At 42.2% G+C, this 20,526-nt stretch overlaps 1 long non-coding RNA gene across 1 annotated transcript; it reads left to right on the top strand.

The window, feature by feature from the left end:
* Positions 1-812: 812 nt before the first annotated feature.
* Positions 813-1,994, top strand: LOC136464846 (uncharacterized). The gene is made up of 3 exons (XR_010761285.1): positions 813-1,483; positions 1,561-1,769; positions 1,865-1,994. It is a non-coding gene; the product is annotated as an uncharacterized lncRNA (long non-coding RNA).
* Positions 1,995-20,526: the final 18,532 nt, after the last annotated feature.

Here is a 20,526-nt window from a genome sequence, read left to right as displayed (position 1 = left end):
GGCCTCCATATGATGGGCCAAAGTACATTACGGATCTAGCTTACCATTGAAACAAGCGTGGATCAAGGCAGAGGACGAGGCACAGGATGGTTATGGATCAAATACCCAGAAGAACAAGGTGTGGGAGAGGAACTCTATTTGTTACTAACCCCGAGCAGTATGAGTGCGGCAAGTGTGGTAGACTTGGCCATAATTCATGAAGTTGCCATTAGCATATTAGTGAGGTGCGACTATTGATTGATTTTATTATTTTATATTTGTCGTATTCATTTAATTAATTATGCTTGTCTCAATTTATGCTTGTATTTGTGTCAATTACTTATACATTTCTAAGTTCATGTTTCATTGTATATTGAAATTCTAATTCATTCACTTTTTTTGTAGGATGGCGCAATTCCACCTGCTCGACCCGACGTACGAGGCGACCCACCGAGGACGTCTCATAGCGCTGGGGCAGGTAATAATCTATAAGTTTTGTTCAAATTATGGTAAGCATACATGTGTTCATAAAGTAACATGAGACTATGTTTTATTCGATGCAGGACCTTCCACTCCTTTGTCCTAGAACCCAAAGTGGGTTCTTGGACATGTGGTACGATGATAGGTACACTCCTTTCCTGCAAAGAGCTGGCCTAGATGTCATCTCTTTTTAGGTTCATCATGGGTTACCCAAGTTCAACTCAACGTCCATAATTGCGTTGGTTGACAGGTATTAAATTGAATCATTGCCTCTATTTATGGCCATTTGTTCACGCGATTGACTTTTTGACAAGTAATCTTGCTTTGTCTTAAATATAGGTGGCAGCCGAAGACTTATAGCTTTCACCTACCTTTCGGGGAGACGACAGTCACGCTCTAGGACCATCAGAAGACGCTAGGCCTAAGGATTCACGACAACCCAGTCACCGAGTAGTGCAAGTCAGAGGGCTAGAGAGCACGAGTGAAGGCCTTCCTTAGGCGTAAGCTTGGCGAGCAAGGGGCTCGCACTTCTGGAGTTCTCATCTCCTAGCTACGGGAAGAGTTTGCACAGTGCCTCGAGGAGGCAAATGAGGAGATAGTTGGGTACTATTGCAGGGCGTGGATCCTACACCTGTTTGCCTATGTTCTCTTCCCCGATGCCACGAGTGACAGTGCGTCCTAGATGTGGGTTCTCTACCTTAGTGACTGGGACCAGACGGGTCACTACAGCTGGGGCTCTACAGTCTTGTGTTTTCTATACCGGTAGCTGTGTGAGGGGAGTCGTCGGTCTTCGTCCAACGCGTCACTTGGTGGATGCGTGTACCTGTTACAGCTGTGGATGTGGGCTCGTCTTCCAGTTGGCCATCTAGAAGTTCTGGCTCGTCGTTAGTGGTTCTAAGCTCAGCCTCCAAGTCGGCAGCCGATGTGGGCGTACCTTTGGGACCAGGTCAGGGGTCCGTACGTGAGGTTAGACCGGGCGTACATTGAGTTTACAAATGAGCTAGACACGCTGACGGCGTCTAGTGTAAGTAAATTTTATTTTCCATGCTAGTTTAAAAAGGATTAATATACCATCTAACATCTTGTTTGGACATGTTGCAGGTGGAGTGGGAGCCATACGGTGGAGAGGGCATACTTTCTTTTTAGTTGAGCAATGTTTGTGGGTTCGACGACGACTTCTATAGAATGAGGTGCCCTCTAATCTGCTTCTATGTTGTCGAGTTTCACCTGCCAGATAGGGTTGCACACCAATTTGGAGTGAGATAGCTTTGGCCTATGGCTCCGTTCTCAACTGACGTTGACTTACACAAGTAAGTGTTTTGATATTTCAAATGTCTCATGATGGTCCATTTCTATTAATATGGTGACATGTACATGGATTTAAGTAACGATGACATATGTGTAGGTTGGATCGTCAAAAGAACAAGAAGATTTTTGACTAGGAGAAGCACCACCAGTCCTTCATTGAGCAATGGGAGGAGATGCACGATAACATGGACGACAACAATGAGCCGCACACGAACCGTGAGTTCAGGCGGTACCAAGCTTAGCACCAGCGTGCGACATGTTGTAGGCTGAGGGTATAGTGGATAGAAGATTACTACGCCGACATCGAGTCCTCCGATGATGAAGACACGGCGTACGACCAATCAACTCATGCAGGAAGGCAGGTGGAGGCAGGACCGATCTTAGGCAGAGTGGTAAGCCAATTGCCTTATTTTTCTACGTTAAGTTGCACAACTATACATTATGCGTTCTTGGACCGACATTAGGAGTTATCTATTTTAGTTAGTGCCACCTTCGAGCCGTATCACCCTTATAATATGTTAGATTCTTGTACAAAAGAAAACAAAACCTATTGCTATCTATTCAGAAGTATTATTACTGAGAACTTTGTTGTAAGACAATACACTCAAATGCTTAGTTGAAGAGATTGAACGCATTCGGTCAAGAGTCAGGGATGACTACATGCTTAGCTTCCTAGACGTAAGATTAAAAATATTCTTTCAAACATATCATTAATACGTTAGATTCTTTCAGTTAACATAATTTTGTACAACAGAGGCTGTCATGTCGTCTACGTCATGTGGCTGGTCGTTGTGGTTGTAGGACAGACACGATGCAAGACGTGTACGTTCCTTCCGTAGGTAGAGGAGGCTTGGGTTCCTCTAGCCACTAGTAGAGAACAGACCTTTGATCCTCGGCCAAAATGGGCTCTAGTCCCGGAATTTTTTACCCCCGGGACTAGAAATACCTTTAGTCCCGGTTGGAGGCTCCAACTGGGACTAATGGTCCCTGTCCAACGGCTACTGCGCTAGACAGAGGTGGCAGGGACCTTTAGTCCCGGTTGGAGCCACCAACCGGGACTAAAGGTATACTTTTACTCCCGGTTGGTGGCTCCAACCGGGAGTAAAGGTCTACTCCTGGGCTGTGGCTACGCTCGGGGTTGGAAAGTTACCTTTAGTCCCGGTTGGATCCACCAACCGGGACTAAATGTTCTCCCTTTATAAATCGACCGTCTCCTCCTTTCTCCCCGAGCCCGAGCTCAGCACATTTTGAAGCTCACTGCACTAGTGTTCTTGCTTCCTCCCTCCCTCCATTGTTCCTCCATCCATTCTTCCACCGATTTTTTCGATTCCTCCGTTGATTCTTCAGTTGTAAAGGTTACCAATCTCATACTCTCATTTTTCACTATTTTCTTATGCCATTTTGTTCACTATATATATTTATGGTTTTTTATTGTGGTTTTTTTCATTTGTAAGCAATTTGAGCTCAAAATCACTTCAAGCTTGCATATTTACATGAAAGAAGGTTAAAATATATATAAATATAAACTTAGAAAATAGTTAGAAAATTATAGCAAATCCGTACTAGTTGAACTTGCGGACCGTGTTCAGCTCGGCGAGCATGTTCTCTGCCGAGCGGTAACGGACGTCAAGGAGGAGCTTTGATTCTACGAGGGAGAGCGACAACGGTCGTGGGAGACCGTGTTCCCTTCCTCGTAGAATCGGAGCTCTTCCTTAACCAAGTACGGTGCCGTCCGGTGGAGAAATGCTCGCCGAGATGATCACGTAAGCAAGTTCAACTAGTACGGATGGTTATTTATTCACATGTCCCGATATCGTCGCAGTAGTCTGTCAATCACCGTACTTTTTATTTTAACTTTTTATGAAATAAAAAACTTAGAAAATAGTTAGAAAATTATAGAAAATCCGTACTAGTTGAACTAGCGGACCGTGTTCATTTCGGCGAGCATGTTCTCTGCCGAGCGGTAACGGACGTCAAGGAGGAGCTTTGATTCTACGAGGGAGAGCGGCAACGGTCGTGGAAGACCGTGTTCCCTTCCTCATAGAATTAGAGCTCTTCCGTGGCCAAGTACGGTGCCGTCCGGTGGAGAAATGCTCGCCGAGATGATCACGTAAGCAAGGTCAACTAGTACGGATGGTTATTTATTCACACGTCCCGATATCGTCGCAGTAGTCTGTTATGTGTGTACACTCCCATTCTTCTGTTAATTTACGGAAATATCATGTGAATTACTTACCTGCCGTAGTAAAAGACGAGAACACAATGACCATTAAAAATATCATTGTTTAGAGATCTAGATAATTTTATAGTTTGTTAATTTTATTTGTTTATAAAAGGAGAAATTTATAGTGTATTAAAAAATGAGTATAGAGAGTAGATGGCAACTGCTTCCGGGTCCTCGGCCTCTCATGGGTTTCCAAAGCGATTTAGGCCGGGCCTTCCTCTCATTCCATGCGGCAAGTGTCGTGATGAGACGAAGATTGTGATGGAGTACCGAGTGAAGAAGGAGGGTCCCAACAAGGATCGTATCTTCTACAAGTGTCCGGATCGCAATGTGAGTTATTTTATCGTATTTAATGATTATGGTTAGTTTATACCTATTTTCATGATGGTTGTGATTAAAGTTCTAATTTTTTGTTTTAATTTTAGTGGGATGGCAGTGGACGATGTTCAGGCTTCTATTGGGAGGAAGAGTATGTTGAACTCGTGCAAAAATATCTTGCACAACAGGCAGATACGGCGGCTAATGAGGCAGTGATCCAGCCAAAGAAGCCCAAAGATGTTGCACAATCGGGGGATCTGTCTGTTTTAGTTGAGATTGGTCGCGAAATCCTTGTGCTCCTAAAATGTATTTTAGCTTTAGTTCTTTTAGTGGTAGTTGGGATTGTCTACATTGTAGCGATGCTTTCATAAATTTGTATCTTTTGTGGTGGCACACATGTTGTATAAATAATTAATTATGATCTAGGTTTTAATATGATATTTATGTCATGTAATGCAGATGAGCCGTCATTGGATGTATAATGCTGATCGCCGCTCCCAAGAGTTCATTGACGGCGTGCATTCTTTGTTACGTGCGGCCGAGGCAAACAAACGCGACGATTCCATGTGCTGCCCATATGCCATATGTAAGAATACGGTGGAATATCCTTACTCAAGGACTCTTCATTCACACTTGTTCAAGTCGGGTTTCATGCCAAACTATATTTGTTGGACAAAGCACGGAGAAACCGGTGTTGTAATGGAAGAAGGTGAAGAAGAACAATGGGACGACAATGATATTATTCTTGATGGTGCGTGCTTCAATGATACTGTAATGGGAGAAGCTAAAGAAGAGGTAGCCGTAGAAGATGAGCCGGCTGATGATCTTTGTCAGGTCATTCGTGATGCACAAAGAGAATGTGAAAGTGAAAAGGAGAAGATCAAGTTCGAGCGGATGCTAGAAGATCACAAGAAATTGTTGTACCCAACTTGTGATGTAGGGCAGAAAAAGTTGGGAACCACACTAGAATTGCTGCAATGGAAGGCAAAGAATGGTGTATCTGACAAGGGATTTGGAGAGTTACTAAAAATCCAAAAGAAGATACTTCCGAAGTACAATGAATTGCCCGCCACTACCTACGAAGCAAAACAAGTTGTCTGTCCTATGGGGCTAGAAATAGAGAAGATACATGCATGTCCTAATGACTGCATCCTGTACCATGGCAAAGAGTATGAGAAATTGGATACATGCCCGGTATGCCATGCGTCGCGGTATAAGATCAGGCGAGATGACCCTGGTGATGTTGAGGGCGAACGTCCGCATAAGAAAATCCCTGCCAAGGTTATGTGGTATGCTCCTATAATACCACGTTTGAAACATCTATTCAGAAACAAAGAACATGCAAAATTGTTACGATGGCACAAAGAAGACCGTAAGGTAGACAATATGTTGAGACACCCTGCTGATGGGTCCCAGTAGAGAGCAATCGACAGAGAATTCCCAGAGTTTGCAAATGACGCAAGAAACTTAAGGTTTGCTTTAAGTACAGATGGTATCAATCCTTTTGGAGAGCAGAACAGTAGTCATAGCACTTGGCCTATTACTCTAAGTATCTACAACATTCCTCCTTGGTTATGCATGAAGCGGAAGTTCATTATGATGCCTGTGCTCATCCAAGGCCCGAAGCAACCTGGCAATGACATCGATGTGTACCTGAGACCACTTATTGACAAACTTCTCATTTTGTGGAATAAAGAAGGTGTACGTGTGTGGGATGAGTACAAACAGGAACACTTTGATCTGCGAGCATTGTTGTTCGTAACAATCAATGATTGGCCTGCTCTAAGTAATCTTTCAGGACAGTCAAACAAGGGATATAATGCATGCACACACTACTTCGGTGATATTAGAGGTGTATTCTTGAAAAAATATCGAAAGGTCGTGTACCTTGGCCATCGTTGATTTCTTCCTGCAAATCACCCCGTAAGAAAGAAAGGCAAGCATTTTAAAGGGAAGGCAGACCACCTGACCAAGCCTCGCAACCAAACCGGTGAGGATGTACTCGATATGTTCAATGATGTGAAAGTCATCTTTGGAAAAGGACATGGAAGCCAACCTATTCCAAAAGATGCTAACGGTCACGCACCCATGTGGAAGAAAAAGTCCATATTTTAGGACCTACCCTATTGGCAAGTTCTAGAGGTCCGTAGCTCGATCGACGTGATGCACCTGACGAAGAATCTTTGTGTGAACCTGCTAGGCTTTATGGGTGTGTATGGAAAGCCTAAGGACACATTTGAAGCACGACAGGACCTGCGTTGTTTGAGAGAAAGAGACAACCTGCATCCAGAGAAGACAGATGATGGACGCCATTACTTACGTCCTGCTAGCTACACTCTAAGCAAAGAGGAGAAGGAAATCATGTTTGAATGCTTAAACAACATCAAGGTACCATCTGGATTCTCCTCGAATATAAAGGGTATTATAAATGTGCCAGAGAAGAAATTCTGTAACTTAAAGTCCCATGACTGTCACGTTCTCATGACGCAATTACTTCCAGTTGCATTATGAGGAATTCTACCTCCAAATGTACGTCTAGCCACCGTGAAGCTATGTGCATTCCTCAATGCAATTTCTCAGAAGGCAATTGATCCAACTGATCTAGCTAAACTACAGAATGATGTGGTTTAATGTCTCGTCAGCTTTGAGTTGGTGTTCCCTCCTTCCTTCTTTGATATTATGACACACCTCCTAGTTCACCTAGTCAAGGAGATTTTCACTCTCGGTCCTGTGTTCCTACACAACATGTTCCCCTTAGAGAGATTCATGAGAGTCCTAAAGAAATATGTTCACAACCGTGCTCGCCTAGAAGGAAGCATCGCCAAGGGCTATGGAACAGAAGAGGTCATTGAGTTCTGTGTTGACTTTATTCCCGACCTTGACTCGATTGGTGTTCCTGAATCGAGACATGAGGGGAGACTAAGCGGAAAGGGGACACTAGGGAGGAAAACATATATTGGTATGGATGATGATTATTTCAATAAAGCGCACTACACAGTTCTACAGAACTCCTCTTTGGTAGATCCGTATATTGAGACACACAAGGATCTCTTACGATTCGAGTTTCCAGGGAAGACTGAAGCTTAGATTATGCATAAGCACATGGAAACTTTTGGCGGTTGGTTGCGAAAAAAATGTCAAGGTGATGAGAGCATCCATGAGCAACTGTATTTATTGGCTATGCAACCATTATGGCATATCGTCACATACAAAGGGTACGAGATAAATGGGAACATATTCTACACAGTAGCCTAAGATAAAAGGAGTACCAACCAAAACAGTGGTGTCCGCATAGATGCCATAGACCCGAATGGGAATAAGCAGACATATTATGGACGCATAGATGAAATATGGGAACTAGAATATGTACCTACTTTGAAGATCCCATTGTTCAAGTGCTAATGGGTCAAGGTGACCGGAGGCGGGGTAACAGTAGACAACGAGTATGGAATGACAACAGTAGACCTTAGTAATATTGGGTACAAAGACGAACCATTCGTCCTTGCCAAGGATGTGAATCAGGTGTTCTATGTCAATGATATGTCTACCAAACCAAAAAGAGGGAAAAACGATAATGACTCAACCAAAGAGCCAAAGCGCCACATAGTTCTTTCAGGGAAAAGAGTCATCGTGGGAATTGAGGACAAGTCGGACATGTCAGAAGAATATGAAAAGGATGACCGAATTCCGCCCTTCAAAGTGAACAAAGACCCTAGCATCTTGGTAAATGATGAGGACACTCCATGGTTACGAAGCGATCATAACCAAGGGACATACGTAAAGAAGAAGTTCACTGCTGTGCCCACTTGATGATATAGTGATTTAATATAGTGTGTGTTTGAGATATTACGTAATAATTGTGAATTCAGATGTTTATTATGTCATGTTTCAAATTAAATCAATGTTTGATTTGGTGGGATTTCTCTCTCAAAAAGGTAAATTAGGATACTGAGTGATGAAAAATTAAAATATTAACGTTAAAATGACATGAAAACAAATTTCCTGTCCAAAACCAATAGTTTTAATAATTTTAATTAAACACTACATTTTTGCATTAACAAAATAATAAATATTAGTTACATTATGTTTTATAATTCTAACAAAAAATAAAAAAAGTTAGGTTATAGATTTTTCCTATGTGCAATAAACAAAAAGAAAATTCATATTTTTAACAAAATAATTTTATGCCTTTTATTTAATTTACTATGTATTTAACAAAAACTATTGCATTTCTATTGTATTTAATAAGACTATTGCTTAAAACAGGTGGGAAACGAAACTGCAGGCCACCTTTACTCCCGGGTGGGAAGCCCATCCGGGAGTAAAGGTGGGCTGCAGTTTCGTGGCCCGCCAAAAAAATCCTTTACTCCCGGTGCGTGTTACCAACCGGGAGTAAAGGTATACCTTTACTCCCGGTTGGTAACACGCACCGAGAGTAAAGATATCTTTACTCCCGGTTGGTAATACGCACCGGGAGTAAAGGGTTTTTACTCCTGGTTGGTGGCTGGCACCGGGAGTAATTCTCTCTCATATATAACCTCCAGTGCCTGGCGTAGATCGATCCGCTCGTCTTCTTCCTCGTCGAACACCGCCGCCCTCTTCTTCCTCGCGCCGCCTCCACCGCGTCCGTTCGCCTTCCGTGACACCGGTGCCGCCCTCTTCTTCCTCGTGCGGCCTCCACCGCGCGCGCCCGTGCCCCTCCTCCGCGTGCGCCCGTGGCCCTCCACCGCGCCCTCCTCCGCGCCCGAGGTGACCATGCCCGTGGCCCTACCGCACCCGAGGCCCTCCACTGCTGAGCTCGAGGTGATATGTTCGTCGATCTCTTTGTACATTCGCCCGAGCCCTCCACTGCCGAGTTATAGATCACGTCGAAAACTACAACTTTGGTGGAAGCCATGTCAACGCTCGAGGTCGATTGAAAATTTCAAATTTTGAATCACAAAATCTAGGAACTGAAAATGAATATTTAGAACTCTATATATGCAGCGAGCGAGGCCAAAGAGAGAAAGATGGAGTTGTCAAGCTCACATCTCAAAACCATATCTTAACGCAAGTTTTGAATATTTGGATATTATATAGATAAATTAGCAAGTTTAGAGTGTCAAAAACTACATTTTATGGTACTAAAATACATTTTAAGATCACTGGGACCTAAACTCATGACAAGTTTAATTAAGGACCACCATTGAAATTACTTTAGAAATTAATTAGATCGATGTAAATCCATGGCTTGTATAATAAACACGCTATATATTATTTGGAAACCATTGTCGTTGTCACTAAAGCTGAAAATGATCTAGCCCATCAACTGCCATATATTCATCGCTATATGATATGCCATTATTCCAAGATGCAGTTTCAATAGAAGAATTTTTTCTATCTTCATAGATCAATGTTTGTTAACGAAATTTTATCCAAATATATTCATGTAGGGTCTTTTTTTTGAAGGATTTGTTGTAGGATATATAAGGGTCAAATAGGAACTCAATTTTGATACCCAGTTTGTAAACTAAGCGTTTTTTAGTTTATAAAAAATATCACATGTGATGATGTAAGTAGTTTTGGTTGGACTTGCATGCATGGCTACAGACAAATGAAGGAAAACTTCAACGTTTCTTCATTTGTGAACTTTGAATATACAGATATAATATATTAATGTTGCTAAAGTAATATGAGCATTACATATTTTTTCCGGGAAGACTATCTTCAAACTTTATATCATAACATCAGAGATCGCCTGTAGAAGAAGAAAATAAATTCTTATCATTTTGGAAATAGTAATGGTTATATTAGCAATAAGACACATATACTTACATTTCATAATGACTTATACTTACATTATCAACATAGAATTTTCTCATATGATGAATGACTACATGGTTCATATGGTACATAGAATCACAACATCACGCACCGACGCCGCCCCGGCCCGCCTCACGTCGTCGTCGTCGTCAGCACGCCGGCCCGCCTCACGTCGTCGTCGTCAGCACATCGGCCACCGCGCCGACACGTATATATACGTCATTTATATTGATATGCATGTATATATACATCGCGGAGCACCACCGCCCTTGTTCGTCCATGCGTTTCTATGTATATGGCGGAGCACCGCCGCCCTCGTTCACCCATGTGTACAGACATATATACGGCGGAGTGGAGCACCGCCACTCTTGTCACACCGCCCTTTCTCGTGGCCTAGTTGATCAACATTCGTATTATCGTTATCGTTAATGCTAAACAATCATACCAGGGCGAACCGCGCTGTTGATGTCACCGACGTGGTTTGCCCTAGTCACCGACGCAATTTGCCCTCGGCCGTTTATGTATAGCCCTAATTCGCCCTAGTACCGACGTAGTTCATCCTAGTGTGGCGAATTGCGTCCGTGACCGAGGGGCAAGATTTAATAATGCATATTGTTCATAGATTTTACGCATGTAAGCAAAGATTTGATGTACTATATATTGGTTTTGTTTTTTGAAGCTAGATGGCCGACCCGAGAAACATGGATGAGGAGGAGTTGGTGATGAATTTGATCAACACTGGCACTCAAGTTGCCGGCAATGATGGTGCTAAAAATAACGTGCAAGAGGATGCAGATGACGGGAGTCAGTACTTAGCTCTTGAACAAAATGAGCAACAACAGATTGGCCAAGTATATATTTTTTATTATTAGCTATATATATTATCATATGTCTTATGTGTGCTCATGACATTAAAAATAATGTTTATGTTTTGTAGCCCTCTGGATCGACATCAACAACTACAACGAAGAGTAAAAATGTTCGAGGTCCCAAAAAGCCATTGGAGGGCCGCTTCATCATCTCGGAGTTCAATGTGGATACAGGAGAACCGAGGGGGCCGAATAAAATGAAATTTGTGCACCACTGTGGTTACCTTGTACGGGACCAGCTCCCGATTAGTACCCGTGAATGGAAGAAGAAGACCAATGCTCCTCATATCAGTTTTGTCTCTGATCGTGACAAAGCGTTAATTTGGAATGATGTCTTGGTACATTTCACGCTCCAAATAGATGGTTATGATGATATAATGGATGGTGATGAATTGAAGGAGCGAGTTAGGGATTGGGCAACGAAGAAGATGGCCACCCAGTTTCAGACTTGGAAGAAACACCTATACACGACGTATGTCAAGAAGAACATAGCACCATATTTTACTGTCCTAGGCCCGATCTCAAAGTAGAGGCCCTATTGGGATGAGTTTGTACAGTACAAGACTTCAGAAGAGGGTGTGAGTCGGGTGATAAAGAACCAACGTAATACCCAACAGAAGACATACCACCATACCTTGGGATCAGGTGGCTACCCGACTGCCATTAAGAAGTGGAACAAAATGGAAGCAGACCTTCTTGCCAAGGGTATCAGACCAGAATCACTCGAGTTGGGAGAACGTACAAAGAATTGGTTTTTTGGTCATAGGGGAACACTAGACCAGGAGACAGGGAAGTGCATTTATGGCGCAAGACTGCAAGAAGCAGCAGAAAGATTGTTTTATGCTCAGAAAGCTACTGCTAGTGGTGCGTTCAGGCCCAACAGAGAGAAGGATGAGCTGACATACGCCATCGGGACTATTGAACATGGTGGCCGAACTAGAGGCAAAGGAAGTGTCTCGTGGGAGCATGGATTCCCTCAGGACAGACCTTCCTACAGAAGTCGCTAGAGAAAGAAGGAAGAAGAGGCACAGTGGCTCCAGAGGTTGGAGGAAGCGGTGCGTGAAGCACAGGAGCAGGAAAAAAACCTTGAAGCGAGAATGCAGGAGGAAATCAGAAGGCAAGTGCAAATAGCAGTGAGTGCAAGCAAGCAGCATCAGAGCCAGGAATCAACATTAGCCAATCTGTTTAGTTGAAAAGCAGCTGCGCTTCCACGGAGATACCAAATCAAGGGGACACAGGACTGCGCTTCCCTGTGGATGACGTCACTGAACCTTGTATAACGTGTGAGCTACACATTCCGAAGGAGAATTCCACAATCAAGGTGGCTATCGGTCTTGTTAATCCTATCGACCGAACTAAGACACCAAGGATTCATGGGAATATAATCCAAGAAGGATATGCTACCATCTCGGTAGATAAAGCTGAAAAAGGTTTTAGTGATTTGCCTCTTGACATTCCTGGAGGTGATGGCGAAAAGACTCTAGGAGAAGCGGAGAAGACATTCATTCTATGGTGCAAGTGCTACATCATCATTCTAGGGATGACGGCTCCACCTCCTCCTGAACTACCTCACCATAGGTACGTGCGGATGAAAACACTACATCATTAATTTGTATTGGCTTAAATAATTAACAATCTGCTCATAATAATATGTCATTCCTTTTTTTGTAGCAGATCCTCCCCCAACCTAAATCCAATTATTCAATCGCCAGATCATCATAGTGCTCTATACGATGACATTGTGTTGGAAGACGAGGCTGCATCCACACCATCTCCAAGGAGGTCTCCAACGCCGCAGCCGCCACCTCCAAGGAGGTCTCCAACGCCGCTGCCAACACCTCCAAGGAGGTCTCCAACGCCTCCGCCGCCCCCGCCTACCAAGAAGCCTAGCAAGAGGCCAGCCACTCAAACGAAGAACCAGTCCCCGCCTGCAAAGAAAGCCACCGTGAAACCAAGGGCTATTCCCAAAATAATATCTGAAGAGAAGGAAGAAGGAACTGATGCATATAAAAAGATATGTCTAGATTCTATGACAAACTTAAAATGAATCAAGAAGCAAGGAGAAACCCGGAGAAACCGTACTTCTTCATAGCTCCAGATATTCTAAGAAAAAAGGTGACTTCTTACCAGCAACAACAGCGGGAATCTCGTAAGCCGTCCAAATCAACGTTATCAGACTATGACCGCACTCTCACCAAGTCAATTGAGGCGGCACAGAAAAAGAAGCGGGCAGGGAAAGGAGTTGCCCAACTCGGACAACAAGCGCACCAATCAATCCCCCCGCTAGTTGTTGGTAATGAATATGGTTCGAATTTAGGATTAATGCATCAGGCAAACATACCTCCGGATGTCGATTTGGATCACCTTGGTGAATTTCTTGATGAGACTGGTCTCGACCTTTACCAGATGTTTGGTGATGGAAACATTGAGAGTGCAGCGGAGGTTGATATTTGGAAGAAAAAATTTGTACTAGGCCAGAGTCTATACAACCCTCAAACCTTATCTGATCTGGGGATGCAAATGTACCTGCTAAACAAGTGGTACATGCAGGCGTCTACTAATAGAGACTTCTGCGTTGGTGTCAGAATTAGAGATGAACATTGGTTCCATGGCAATGATGTTATGTATGTTGACTTTGCAGAATTTCATCAACTATGCCACCTGACCTCTCTGGACAAAGTTATCATTAGCTGCTATTGCATGTAAGTAATAATTCTTTCGATCTATTATTAAACTCATCATATGTGTGTATATGTATATAAATTATCCTAACAAGTACTATATATATGCAGATTTACAATGACAGAGCTTAGAAAGGAAGGCTGCAATGAAATTGGTTTTGTTGATCCCCATATAATATTCAAAGACCCAATTACAACAAAGACTAATTGGAAGTCTGAGTCAGAGAGTAACCTCATGAACTTCTTAGTGAACCAATGCCACAAGAAGGATATACTCTTTCCCTATAACTTCAAGTGAGTGTTAATCATGTCGATCATATCCTTAATGGCTCATATGTTGATTCTAGTTAATTAATGAGTGTTATGCGTTATATTCTATAAACACATGCAGCAATCACTGGATATTGATGGACATCGATCTGGTGAAAAGTCACTTGATAATCTATGACTCGATGAGAAAACCACAACAAGACTACCAAGATATGGTAGATATTATCCAGAGGTAATTTCGGGATCTCTAGCAACTATATATACACACAAACATGATGATTAACTATATCTGATGATGTGGCAAATTTTTTATTGGGCAGTGTTTGGAAAACCTTTATTGAGAAGCAACACATGGAAAAATGCAAAGCGCCACTGAATGTAATCCCTTTGAAAGTAAGTCCCCTGAATCGCATCATCTTTATTAATTAAACATATAGCTTTCACCGGATCACCAGATTGGATGACAAATCTTTTTCTCGTAAAGTGGTGTCTGAGGCAGGAACAGGGGAACAACTACTGTGGTTACTATGTTTGCAAGTTTATCAAGGTGCTCTCCCAAAGAACTCCTACAGAGAGACTCAAAGTACGTTAAAAATACACTATATATTCATTTAATTATTATTATTGATTGTGTTACTATGTCTTTATATATATATGTACATATATTAATTTATTTTCCTTTAATTCAAACCTGTAGACTCGATGGTTGGAGGAAAAGGTCATACGGCAAGACCAAATCAAAGCAATTCAAGAGTCTATAGCCGGATTTTTTAATGAGCAGGTCATCGATTCCAAGGGCGAGTTCTACTTCGACCCAACACTGCCATTGAAGCCAAGCTAGAGGATAAGAGGAAACTTGTTATGTCACAACAACTATAATGCAATCTTTTGTAATATATGCACATGAAATAATATAATGTAAAATACACATATGCATGCATGCATGTAAATATATATATGATGCATGCATGCATATATATATATATATATATATATATATATATATATATATATATATATATATATATATATATATTTCTATGCTTGAATTGTGTGATTTAATACGTTCATTGTGCTTGAACCGAAACATACTATATGCGCGTATAAATGTATAATTAGCAGCGTACAATACGACTTCGAAAACCTATTTTGAAAAGAAAACAAAAAAATGAAAAGAAAAGAAAAAAGAAAAAAACCTTTAGTCCCAGTTCGTATTACCAACCGGGACTAAAGGTGCCGGCCATCGTGGCATGTCAGGAGGCACCTTTAGTCCCGGTTGGTGTTACCCACCGGGACTAAAGGTCCTCCTTTAGTCCTAGTTTCTAACTCGGGACTAAAGGACCCCCCGTTTAGTCCCGGATGCTTGCTCCCAGGTGGGGAACCGGGACTAGAGGGGGTTCCCCACTGGGAGTAAAGCTCGGTTCTCTACCAGTGAGCCAAGCAGCTATAGGGGATGGGGACGAGGACGAGGAAGACGACAACGACGACGTGGACAAGAGGCACGAGGAGCTTGGCCCCTCTCAGCTCCATGATGCTCCCTCGACTCATCCTACACCGCCTTCGGGCACTAGGCGACACCGTCCGCGTGACCCTTACACTCCAGGTACGAGCGCTCTCGGTCACAAGGGTAAGGGCAAGAGTAGGAGGTAGTGAGGGATGTGGTAGTTGTTAGTATGCACTATTATGGATTTTGTATTTACTTTTCTGTGACTATTTAAGACTATATGGACATTGTGGACTATTTGAACTATGTAGGACATATTATGTTGGTTGTGATGTTCATTGTGGTTGCATTTTGCTCCTTGGATGATTAAATGTTTGGAATATATAATGATGTCTCTGTTTGTAACTGTAGATGCTCCTAAAATAAGGGAAACTCTTGCGAATTTTTTCCGTGAATCATTAATCATACTACATTGCTAAAAAGGCACAAATGTAGTACATAGATTAAATGTAAATTTATTAGAATGTGTATAATCCAAACGTATCGTATATATGCTTTGTAGATGAATCTAGGGTTACCAAGCAACAGTGAACAAATCTATGCTTTTCAGACAATAAAAATAGACTTTTCAGATACAAGGACAACAACGATTTATCACTTCACTGGCATAGTACTGGCATGCAAGGAAGCACAACTCCACTCTATCTCCACCATCTATCTTATGACTATTTGATCCAAGGGCTGAGGTGAAGAGGCACACGGATCGCTGACATGGCACATTGAGAGGCCTCTATTCCTCCTCTCAACCTATAAATAACCGCTCACTCCCTCTCATTCACACACATAACAAGGAAGAAGAACACTCCCTAGCATTTTCTTTTGTTGCAGTACCAATATCTGGAGGGTCGTCCAGAGGGAGAGGAAAGGGGAAGAGAACTACCATTAGGTGGGAGGGTCCTCTTGGTCTCGATTTCTTTGAGGAAGCTCTTTATGAGAGGTTCCCAGTTGAGAGCAAAAGTGATTTCACCAAAGAGGCATCACTGAGAGGATACGATGCAAGAAAAGAAGAGTGGCCAAAATGCATGCATGGTGAGGATTGCCTAGTGCAGATGTTCACCGAAGGAATAGATGGAGGTCATTATTTCTTTAAATGCCCATGAGCATGGATAATTGCTATTACTATTTGTTTCTTCAATATGTTCCTCTTCTATATAACTTACACGACATACTTATTGTAGTCTTCCTTGGCTGAAGAAAACTGTGGGTTCACTAAGTGGGTCGATCCTTGACCTATTTATCCACATATGGAGTACATCTACTACCTGTAGGACCGTATCTTCAATCTAGAAAGGGAAGTTAGCAGCGGTTACAAGGATGACGGATAGGACGGCAACAACAATAGTGCCGATTCACAGGAGGCACTCTGCAATGACCCATATTACATCTGCCCTAACCACAAGAACAAGGGGCCTCCCCCATCACCCCCGCCACCACCACAACCAACAACGGGAGGCTCCTATGGAGAAGATGCAACACAATTTGCTATGTGGCCACACTACTAGGATGACTTTATCTTATTCACATGTCACATCTATGTGCTTGTTGTTTGGTTTAATTACCTAAGGCATGTTAGGTTTAGTCGAAGGAAACTCTATACCCAGGTTCGGTACATGTTCTCACATGCCATTTCATGTGTTTTGTGTGTTGAATTATATAATGCTGTACGTCGTTAGGTTTTATTTACAACACATGTTCACATTTCAATACGTTCGTAACATTAAGCGGAATATTGAGACCATAAATAATGAAAACAATCACATAATAGAAAGTTCAATACTATGCCACATTAAACAACATAAATAATACTAGAAGTACATGCCGATAGTAGACATAGGGGCAAATGCACTTCCAAATCCTCAGTTTGAAACATACTGAGTAAGCAACTCATCATCCGAGTACCAGTCCTCTACTACAACCATATTACTGTGGCTAGGCTCACCTACATTGCTCTGACCTGCCTGTCGCCTGTAGTAAGCGGTCTCCGCTTCATCTACGGTCGCTGTGGCCTGAGTAAAGAACGTGTCGTCATCCTCCTCCGCCTGTAAGCCCACCTCTGCTAGACCGATGAGCTCGTTCAGTCTGCTAGTGTCTTCCTTAGCCTCCTCCGCCTGCAACCCCGCCTCTGCTAGAGTGATGAGCTCGCTCAGTCTGCCAGTATCGTCCTCAGCCTCCTGCGTCTACAAGCCCACCTCTGCTAGAGCAATGAGCTCACTCAGTCTGTTAGTGTCGTCCTCATCCTTGTCCCCCTCATCAGACAACACAATCGGTGATTGAACGGTGCGACCAACTCGCGATCTATGCTCATCTAACTTCTTCTCCTCATACCTTGCACGAGCCAGCTCTACGGCATGTTCCTCGCTACAACCAATCCCTTCATGTATAAAATACAATCAGTTAGCAATGCGGTTATATTACATTTACGAAAAAAATGCTTTTAAGCACTCACTGGCACATAATGCAAACAGATACGGCGCTCGGCTCTGCTCTGCTAGGGCAAGAGAGGGAGAGGGAGAGAGGAAGAGAGGGGCGGGGCCCATAGGTAATAAAGGCTCGACGCTAGTCACTATGGCGTTGAGCTCGGCGCCAAGATCTACGGCGCCGAGCTCGACGCCAGGATGACTGGCGCCGAGCTTCCTGCCATGTCACCTTCCACGTTCGCTTCGAGCCCAGGAGCTTGGCGCCAACATCAATGACGCCGAGCTAAGGGTCCATATTCTGAAATCTTTCCTCCACGGGTCTATTTGTGAGAAACTTTCAAAAAAGGCTAAAAAGTAAAAAAAATTCGCGTGGTTTCTGCTGGCGAAGCGTAGCAATCTCTTTTTTTGTGACTTGCGTGTAGCAATCCATGGATGCGAGTGAATTGGACCATCTCGTGGAGTGGTACGCTGGTGCTCCCTTCGTCCTATATAAAGCGTAACCCCCTCGATTCAAACACAAAAAAATGTATTTAATTCTCTCTTAACACCGCTATTACTGTATCGATGTACGTGTATCTAAAGAGTATACACTTTATATTATGGGACTTTGACAAAAAGTAGTTATGCCTTATATAAGACAGAGGTAGTCGTATTTTGTATTGACTCCGTCTTAAGGTCGTGTTTGGATGCTAGGCAGGCAGCCATTCTAACCTGGTATGAGAAAATCGAGCGCCTAGGAGCACTTGTATGTAGCTGGCATGCTTTTCAATATAGCATCCAAACAAGCCCTAAAAGCATGAAATGAAATTCTACGGTACTCCGTCCAATCCATTTTATTAGATATAGGGCCTGTTTGATATGGCTCTGGGTCCGCTAGTAATTTCTCTGAAAGAGCTGGAGAAGCCCTACCAAATACTTTAGAAGGAGAAGCCACTTTTTGGTGAACAAATAGGGGATCTGGACTACTCGAGCCTTTTTTCTGCATATACCATGCCACAATATTTCAAGCTATATTTTAATCATTTCATTTATTTTATATTATATTTTTTATAACTTATGATCATTAGATAGATAGTGTATTTGATTCTAAAACTAACCGTACAAATGTTTTATAATTATATTTAAAAATTGTTGACCTAAATTGATCAAAGATCCTAAAGTTTTAATCTTGATATGCATATATTGGAGCATTGTTCACTAGAGTCAAACTCTCTTAAGTTAACTAAATTTGTGTAAAAATACTGATACTTATTATACTAAATACACCGTTAATTCCAAACTACTAGAAGCCATTTTGATTTATCTAGATACGTAGTTTTTACTGGTCCTGTTCGCTTCACTGAAAAGTCATGCTGAAAAGTACTGTTCGCTGATTTGTTACGAGAGAAAAATATTGTATCATGACTGATAAGCGAACAGGGATGTTTCATAACTGAGTATATCTAGATATATAATTAAAGCTATGTATATATAGAAAACAAAACGACTTACAATCAGAATGGATAATATTTAGATACTATTAGATTCATAATGATATATTTCCATATTGTTTCTACTTAGTCCATTAGCTAGAGTTAAAACGATTGAACTCGAATCAAACATAGGATCGCACTTTTTTTTTTTGACATCTAGGCCCCGTTCACTTTGCAAAAAAAGTAAACCCGATGAATAGTATCACTTTCGTCTTATTTGGCAAATATTATCCAATCGTGGACCAACTAGGCTCAAAAGATTCATCTCGTGATTTCCAACTAAACTGTGTAATTAGTTATTTTTTTACCTACATTTAATACTCCATATAAGCGATACTCCATGTAAGCGGCTAAAAATTGATGTGATGGAGAGATAATGAAAAAATTTGAAATTTAGATGGCATCTAAACGAGGCCCAAAAGGGGAAAAAAATTCTAAACGAATCATTCACGTTCATGTACGTCAGCGGTGACGGGGCCTTGGAATTGAATGGAAGGATCCAATCCAAATCCAAAGATCCGACGCCTGCGCCCCACGTCATGTGGCTGCGCTTGCGCATGTGATGCGTGTGCTTTTTTTTTTATCTCTTTGTGTGTCCAATGCTGTGTGCTGTCTGTGCACAGTTGCCACGTGTGAGTCGTGACAGATCCAAATCCGATGCGACCACGGACGCGAAGAAGCGAATAGGATGCTGCTGGATCTGAGCCTCGCTTAGATCGTAAGTTTTTTCACTCTCTTTTCATTATATCAAATCTTTGACACATGTATGGAGTATTAGATGTAGATAAAAAAATAACTAATTACATAATTTGATTGTAAATTATGATACGAATCTTTTGAGCCTAGTTAAATCATGATTAGACAATAATTATCAAATATAAACGAAAGTACTATAGTGTCAAATACTGATTCCTAACCTTAATCTAAACGAGGCCTCGGATGCACGCTAGGCCACTGAACTCGATTTTAGATGGAATCCAGCCCTGAACGTGCCTATCCGATGAGCAGGAGGTTTACTGCCAAGTTGGTATAGTTGTCTATACCGTGTAAGCTTGGCTAGCCTCACAGCGTGTTTGGTTTTGGTTGCCGGATTTATTTTGATACAGTCAGATTTCGTTGAGCATGTGGTGGACATCACAAAAATCGAAGCAAACACAAAGCATCCAATGTCAGCATGCTCTTCCACGACATGGGTCTGCACC

Source organism: Miscanthus floridulus, chromosome 7, assembly GCF_019320115.1.
Source record: "Miscanthus floridulus cultivar M001 chromosome 7, ASM1932011v1, whole genome shotgun sequence".
Lineage (NCBI taxonomy): Eukaryota > Viridiplantae > Streptophyta > Magnoliopsida > Poales > Poaceae > Miscanthus > Miscanthus floridulus.
Note: the sequence above shows the minus strand (reverse complement) of the source record. Positions and strands in the feature narration are given on the sequence as shown.